General features: G+C 37.4%; 1 long non-coding RNA gene across 1 annotated transcript; it reads right to left on the reverse strand.

Annotated features, from left to right (window-relative positions):
- Window positions 1–693: 693 nt before the first annotated feature.
- Window positions 694–7,296, reverse strand: LOC120356726. The gene is made up of 3 exons (XR_005574117.1): window positions 7,147–7,296; window positions 3,385–3,551; window positions 694–1,061 (listed from the first exon to the last, which is right to left on the reverse strand). It is a non-coding gene; the product is annotated as an uncharacterized LOC120356726 (long non-coding RNA).
- Window positions 7,297–8,726: the final 1,430 nt, after the last annotated feature.

Here is an 8,726-nt window from a genome sequence, read left to right on the forward strand (position 1 = left end):
GTCTGGAGTTTCAATATCCTAGGTTTGTGTTATCCTATTCTTAGATTTTCAACAATCGATTGGACCTAATAGATTTATTAATTTTAATAGTTGCTTATAATATTTCGAGTCACAATTCAAGATGTGTTTATACTCTAACCACAATTTGCTATTCTCATTGAGAATGTAGAATAAATAGAAACATTTTTGGGTGAATACATCTTGCTCATCCACTTTTCACCTTTCGTGATGAATTGAATTGATTGCACCTAATTTTATTCTAATCCTTCTAGCATGGAGACTAGATTGTTCTTTCAGCAATAAATTATAGAACGTGGTCTATGATTTATGATTGGTGTTTGAATCATTCCAGAGATATTTATTATATATATGCATTCATAAGTCAAGGTTAATTAATTAATTTATACTTAATATTTATGTTAAATACTAATAGGCTCAAGTGAGTTCTGGAGCCACTGACAAGCCTCACTTCAGAGATGGGACACTGGCTTTGCTTGTGCTCTAATCCTGATGACTCTAATAACTCAACCATTGCATAAACTACTAAACTGAACAAAAAAACATATTTTTATTAGGTATAATTATTTCAAAGAAAGCCGTATATAATATCATATATTTAAAATTAGATAATGTAAATTCATGTAAAAATTGAATAATACATAAATATTTTCGAAAAAATCGACAACTTTTGCTAACCTCATCCAAAAACTCAGCCTGACTACTATGCCTGTGACTGGAGGGTGACCTCGGCCCAGATTCCACCCTTCCCCCACCACCAGCATACCCCCCACTATTCCGCTTTCCGCCATCTTGGATCTTGTTCTTCAACGGCCAAGTGTTAGTGACGACACCAGGCGACGTTTTCTCCTCACTCGGATAGATCACTTCCACCGTATCACCACCGCTGTACTTCTGCTGCTGTTGCGTTGCAAATCCGTGCAACGGTTGCTGTTGCGTTGCAAGGTTGTGCAACTGTTGCTTTGCAACGGGCGTTGGTCGGTTTGCTCCGTTGCCTGTTGACCGATTCAGTTGTAGGCCTGCGGTATTACCTCCAGCTGCTGCTGTAGAGAAAAAAAACAGAATTTGTGCTGGATATGATTAAGCCTCAGGTATGATATTACATAGAGAAAAGATAGAATAAGACAGACAGAGCATAGACGATAGCATAGAGAAAGATAGCATGAGAAGAGATCACATGGTATAGGGCGTTTATTTCTAAAGCCTCTAGAAAATTCAAAGATCTGCCTTTGTTATTAACATGCATAAACTCAACATTCTCCCCAACTGTGAACTTGTGATTAAAAATCCCCCATTAAACATAATTGAACATAATCTTTTAGGTTATGTAGACAAATTGAAATCTACCCAATGTGAGATCCTCACCCTGTCTTGGTCAACGATGGCATTTACGCACAAACGAAAACCAGCTTAAATGTGCCGTTCTTACGCTCTTACCCGACCAAAACCGTAATAATAGACAGTATTCGACAGTGATCAGCTAGAGTTAACAAAAATCGACTTGAAATTTGGAACATGAGCTTCCTATAGCATAACTTCCTATATCTTCTTATGCTATCTTTTCTCAGTGATTTATTTCTCTGCTTTGTGTAGACAAAAAAGTTTTACAAATTAATTTTCAAAGTCTAGGTGCCGGTTGCACAAAAGCCGGTTGAATTTTAACCGTGATTAATCCCAGGAGAATAAATCAGAGAAGCCGACTTTTCAAAAAATCCTTCACTGATTGGTCCACGTGGATTTAATCACGGTTAAAATTAAACCGGCTTTTGTGCAACCGGGCTAGAGCTAATAAAAACAATTTCATATAAACTTACACCTTTGAGAAGTGCTATGATTTAAATACAAAACCGTGAACTTTGTTAAGTGCATTCATTTAAATACGACCCTTGTAGAGATGGATTATCGATTCACCGCTTTAGATGATTTTATCAGGTGAAAACTGTGATGATTATAATTGGAATAATATTTTGGAATACCAATTAGATGTGGAGAAAAAATATAGAATCAATTCATTAATTTCAAAGGTGCATCATGATGAGAATTTTTTCCAATGCCAATTAGAACTGCTGATGTAGAAGAAAAATAAAGAATGGATTCAATAATTATAAAAATCAATAAAGGTTTAACAAGAAACATACTACCTACTGATAACATTTTATAAAGCAAAGATATTAGTCTCAACTTACTACAGCACAAAGTACGACTTGCATGGTTTAGAATTGGATTATTGAATCTTTATCTAGCATCTTAGCCAAATCTAGCACTTACTAGTCTAGTAAGAGCTCTCCTATCTTTCTCCTCACTATAAGCTCATATTCGCATGAATTAACTCAGCCGTCTTTTATGAAAGCTTTATGGAAAAAAGCTTTGATACTGTACTTCAATATATCAGGTGAACAATGTGCAAATGTTAAATCAATAAATCCCTGTATTGAGAATCCCGTTAATATACTAAATAACCGACTTTATTGTTCTTATTTTGAAATATCTAGGGATAATTATTGACGAATACCTGAAATGGCATTTTCATTTAGTATTTATGTAAAAAACTCAAATATATTTCTTTCAAATTCTATAAAATTAACAAAATACTCAAACTTCAGGATTTAAAAACAGTATATTTTGCTTTGGTGCAATCCATATTAGAATATGGGATAACAATCTGGGGTGGGGCTTTCGATAGTCATTTAAATAACTTATTTAAATCACTCAAAAGTGTATTATTAAAACAATATTGAATAAACCTCGATTGCATCCAACTAATCTGCTATTTGAAGAATTTAATGAGATGACTGTAAGGCAATTGTACTTGAAAAATTTAGCAAAATATATTATAAAGTATAAAAACAATTTTTTATTAAATGATATAGTTCAATATGATTTTAGACCAATACAACCTATAAATATAAAATTTATAAAACAAAACTAACAGTAGTTAGAAGACAGCTCATTTATATAAGTACAAGATTCATAAATGATTTGCCTTTTGATCTGAAAGCAAAAATTAATTACAAAATACTAAAAAAATTGGATAAGAGAAAACTATTTCTTTTCAATTGAAAGCATTATCTAATTTTTAAAAACATATTTTTAAGCGTGGATTATTTTTTTCTCTATTATTGTATAGAACTAGGAAACAACCATGTAACTAGCTGATTGCAACTCTCACCAGCGGGCAAGGCTTGATTCCTTTTGCTGGTGATGCCGGATTACCATTGAAGTATCTAATTATGATTTTGGTATTATTTATGCTTAATTTTTATTTTAATTATTTTATACTTTTGATTATAAGTATTTTCTTTTATTATGTTTTGAATATGTATTTATTGTATGGCAAATAAAATGATTTGATTTGAAAATCACCACCTTTACGCTCGAACTTCTGCAACGCAAACTGAATGGAACTGGGCAGCGTTTTAGTTGAGAGTTGGCCGCTTGGCGCGCTCTGTCCTCGCTCACAAAATTGCTGACCAAGCGTTCCAGTTTGTTGGTCTGGTCCGAAGCGAGCAGTTCCACCACCGGTGACTTGGTTACTGAAAACAATAAGTAAACAATAACAAATATAGATCGAATATAAATCAATAGAAAATAGAAGCACAAATTAGTTTCTTGTGATTGATGCAAACATGAGCCCCCTAGATTAGTGGGTAGGCAATGAAAAGGAATAGATTAGGGTCGCCGCCAACTTGACTCCCCGACAACTAAGCTCCTCGCAATTTTGACCACAGGCGTCAGGATCCCCTGGAAAAAAATATCATTGCCGTCAACTAGTCTCCCCGACATCTGATCCCCTACTAGAACGAAGGAGCTTGGTTGTCGGCGACAACCTCACACGCTCACGACACCAAGCTCCCCGCCAGCCGATCCCCTGCTGGATATGAGGGGTCTGGTTGTCGTGATCGTACCCGAAAACCCAGCTCCTATAGTGAGGTCCACGTTATAATGACAGTATTGATCAACTTTGGTTTTGCTATCCTTGTCTATCATTCGACAAAGCCGGTTATACTATCCTTTTCTAGGTCCAAAACCGTGCCAATTATGTTTTTGACAGTGTAGAAATATGATTAATTAATGCAGAGAATCGGCATCATTATTCTTCTATCTTTATCCACTGTCATTATGACATGGACCTCACTATAGCACGCTAACGACAACCAAGCTCTCCGATAGACGCCGATCCCCTATTGGGCATTGAAACCAGCTTCAAATGTTTTGAGCTTGTTTCACTCGCTTGTTGTTTTGAAATTTTGCTCTTGGAAAAGAACATACAAATATGAACCAATACCTAAGCTGAACCTCTTTATGAAGTTTGAACTATTGGTTCTTGAAAAATTGAGCAATGGTTTTTCTTTTTTCACGTTCTCGAACCAGGTATTGTAGATGTTCCCAATCCATCAAGTGCATGAAATATTATGTCAGTTATAAATATATCATATATTATAAATTATATTTTCGAACACTTCATACGCTAAATTCAAGTTTATAAATTACATCCCTGATTAAGCTGATTTACGACTCACACTGGCGCACAGTATAAATATATCATATATTATAAATTATATATTCGAACACTTCATACACTAGATTCATGTTTATATATTACATCCCTGATTAAGCTGATTTACGACTCACACTGGCGCACAAGGAATCTTCCTTTTGCCGGTGTTTTTGCCTCACCTACTGTACTTATGCATGTGAGCATTAATTAAATCTTCATTTTATAACTATTATTTATAATATAAAGGATATCAGTTCGTTATTATATCTAATTAAATAAATGTATGTATCTTGGTTTAAGTGCAGTAGCATATACTTATATTTTAAGCTTTTTTGTATTTTGTTTTTGGCAAATAAATTCATTCATTCATTCAGTTTACTCGCAATAGCTCCGGCACTCAAACGTGAGCTTGCGAGGAGCTTGGATGTCGGGTTCGGTGACGACAACCAAGGTCCTTGCACGCATGCGCCAACGAGTCTCCCCGACAGCCAATCCAATCAATTCAGCTGGTTAAGAGGGGACTGGTTGTCGGGACTGTAGACGACAACCAAGTTCCCCGTTAGCTAAGCTCCTCTCTCAGGAGCTCGGCTGACGCCATCAACCAATCCCCTCAAAAGTGGGTTTAAAAGGAGCTCGGCTGCCTGGAAGCTTGGGTGTCAGGGAGCTTGGGTGTCGGGGAGCTTGGGTATCGGGGAGCTTGAGTGTCGGGGAGCTTGGGTGTCGGGGAGCTTGGTTGGCGCGTTCCCATAAATTTGATAAGATTTATTTTTACACCAACGAGTGAATGTCAAGAGAAAAAAAAGTATGTTGGTCAGCAAGACTCCGAATCAATCAGCATGGAATAAAAAAAATTTGAGCAACCAGGAATCTACAAATTGAAATGTAATGATTGTAGTAAACTGTATATCGGACAGACTGGACGTGACTTTCAGACAAGATACGAAGAGCACATCAGAGCCATTAATAAACCACATAGCCACTCAAACTTTGCTGACCATATTATATCAACAGACCACACATACACCGACATCGCCACCAATCTTGAAATCCTCCATATCTCACAAAAAAGCAGAAAACTCAATGTATTGGAACAATACGAAATTTACAACCACACAAAACAGTTTCCCAACAGTCTCCTAAGTGATCAAATAAATTTCTCTTCCCACACACTATTTGACAAAATAGTCCACAGTTCAAAATTACCGCCTCACTAAGTATCCACCAACCCAACCCCCACCACAACCTATTCCACCACCTTCATCCCTTATCACACATAGTCTTGTCATCTGAGTAAATTCCCACAGTCTGATGATGACCAACAACAGGTCGAAACGATTGTCACTACAAAAGTAAGTGTATTTTCACTTCAAAAGTGTTTTTTAAAATTCAAGTTTAAGGTGTGGATGTTATTTTGGTTGGATGTGACAGCCGTTGGTAATGCGACATACATCCCACCGGAATAGATTTCTTGCCACACTCGTACCAGTAACTTTGAAACCCCAGCAATGATCCAATTTCAGAGTCATCAAGATTGTCTGGTAGAATCGGAACATAAACCTTATCCTCAATGAAACCCCACAGGCAGAAATCCATCGGTGTTAAATCCGGTGAGCGAGGTGGCCGTGCAATCGGCCCTGCACGGTCAATCCCGCGAAGTTGAAAGCGGTTGTCTAGAAAATCCCGAACTTCTCCGTGGAAATGAGCTGGTGCACCGTCATGCTGACAGTAAAAGGGCACTTGTTCATCTTGTTCTACTGAACCAGACAATTAGACAATCTTGATGACCTCCGAAATCTGATCATCGTTACGGTTGCACAAGTTACGCCTGATATGCTGATAGGAGTGTGGCAAGAAATCGATTATCGGTGGGATGTACGAGGTGTGTTAGAAAATAATGAGACTGATTTCATACTAACCAAAGTTTTATTATTTTCAAACAACAATGTTATCCCCTTCAAAGTAGTTCCCTTGGGAGCTATATCTCGGCGGAGTCGTCGTTCCACTCTTGGTAGCAGCGCTGGGAGTCTTCAATTGGTATGGCTTTTAACTGGTCAGTCACAGTCTTTTGAATGTTCTCCAGAGTTCCAAATGACGTCCTTTTAGGACATGTTTCAATTTCGGGAAGACGAAAAAGTCACAAGGACTTAAATCAGGTGAATAGGGGGTTTGAGGAACAACAGTAATGCGTTTGAGAGTTCAAAATTCACGGATGGAAATGACCTTGGACACGGAGAACCGTGTCCGATCTCCATTTCTGTGACACACAATGAAAACACAACTTTACTAATGGCGCTGTCAAAACTAATGTGTTAACTGTACGGAGTTGTAACTCGGATGAGGAAGTGGAAGGGATAAACAAACAGGTTTAGCGTCGGCCGGTAGACACAACGTTGCCAGATCTCCCGCAGTGTTGCCAATCTCATTACTTTTCTCAGCCACCTCGTATGTCGCATTATCAACGGCTGTCACATCCAACCAAAATAACACCCACACCTTAAACTTGAAGTGTTTTGTAACAAATTACACTTTTCTCAATTCATTAAGTAATTTCAATAAATATGTATGTGCTATCAAAGTTGTAACGTCCTTTTATAATCACTCTGTATAGATGAACAATGATAAATTATTACCTGTAGGCCCTTTATTAGCGGTGGCCGTTGATTGTTCGGAAGGCGTGTGATTCTGATAGGAGGAGCCAATCCAGCCGGGCTGAGATGCGCTCTTATTGGTTGGTTGAGATTGGCTCACATGTCGGTTGGTGGTTGGCGTTAGAGCTGGTTTGAACCTGCCAACACACACAATATTTCTCATTCATTTGACGTAGCAAACAAATACAATATTCAGAAACTACGGAGCAATAAATTACCAAACACTTAAGCCCGGTTACAAAAAATAAGAATACTTTATTTTCCATTAAGCAAACGAATTACAATAGGCTTCGTCATAAGGTCACAAACATGATCAACATTGATACAGTAATACAATATCCATTAAAATCATATAAATCTAACAGGTTTTTGTGCAACCGAGCCTTTTTCTATATTTCTTAATCAAGTAAATACTTAATTAATAATTCCTTAATTTAGTCTAATACATGATTGAACGAGCGAGTTGCTACTGATGAATATAGCCGGGAGATATTACTTTTAACATGAAGAGGGGGAAACTAATTTCTCGTTGCACAGTTTTGCAGCATGGACAGAGTAGTGGAGACTATATATATGTATGCTACGCACAAGTGGATGCTGACTCAAAAGTAGGGAGAATGCTGTTAGGTATAGTGAGGTCCACGTTAAATGGCAGTGTTGGATTAGCAATGGTAGCCTATTGCTATCCTTGTCTATCATTCAACAAAGCAGATAGCGCTATCTCTTTCTCGCTTTGCTCTGTTGCCAGATCGTCTTTTAACAATGTAGAATTAATCATCAATTAACTAAATATTTCATCTTAATTGTGAGTTAATGAAAAATATAATTCTTGCTTCATAGAATATAATGTTGATTATTTTAAACGAGAATGAACAGTTAATATTACATCAATAAACTGTACAGCTACTGTCTATAGAGGCATTGATAATACAGAGGTTCGGCAACGTTGTTCTCCTATCTTTCTCCACTGCCATTATAACGTGGACCTCGCTATAGTGAGATTGATTAGTGGAGGAAAGAGTGTCGGACCTCTCTGTCTTCGAGAGCGAGCCAGGGGAACCATAGCACACGGATGACTCTGTGACTCCGTCCTTGGGGTAGCCTAGCTTTAGCAGTACGGATGGGTGAGGCTCCAGACTATGGGAGGTTCATGGCTTGACCGAGTCGCCAGAACTCTCCGTCGCTGGTAGAGAGTTAGTGGGGAGGATATTTTTAATATTCTTTCCGGAGAATGGACATTGATATGTCCAAAGCTCCGCCAATTTATGTAGATGCAAACAACATGATTATTATCTATAGTTATATATTACAAACTGCTTTTCATATCATATACAGTTCAATATTATTTTTAGTCTATATTATGTAAATTCATCTATAATTTTGCTGTATTGTAAGCTATTGTATAAGAGTGTATAAGCCAGTATATATTGTAATCTACATAAATAAAGTACTCAATCAATCACCAATCAATCGCTGGGCACAGTGACGTATCTGGTGGAGTTTTGGGGACTCCAGTGAGAGACCAGACTATAGGAATAAGGGTAGCAGGCATGTGAAACCCC

Source organism: Nilaparvata lugens, unplaced genomic scaffold (assembly GCF_014356525.2).
Source record: "Nilaparvata lugens isolate BPH unplaced genomic scaffold, ASM1435652v1 scaffold7723, whole genome shotgun sequence".
Taxonomy (NCBI): Eukaryota; Metazoa; Arthropoda; class Insecta; order Hemiptera; family Delphacidae; genus Nilaparvata; species Nilaparvata lugens.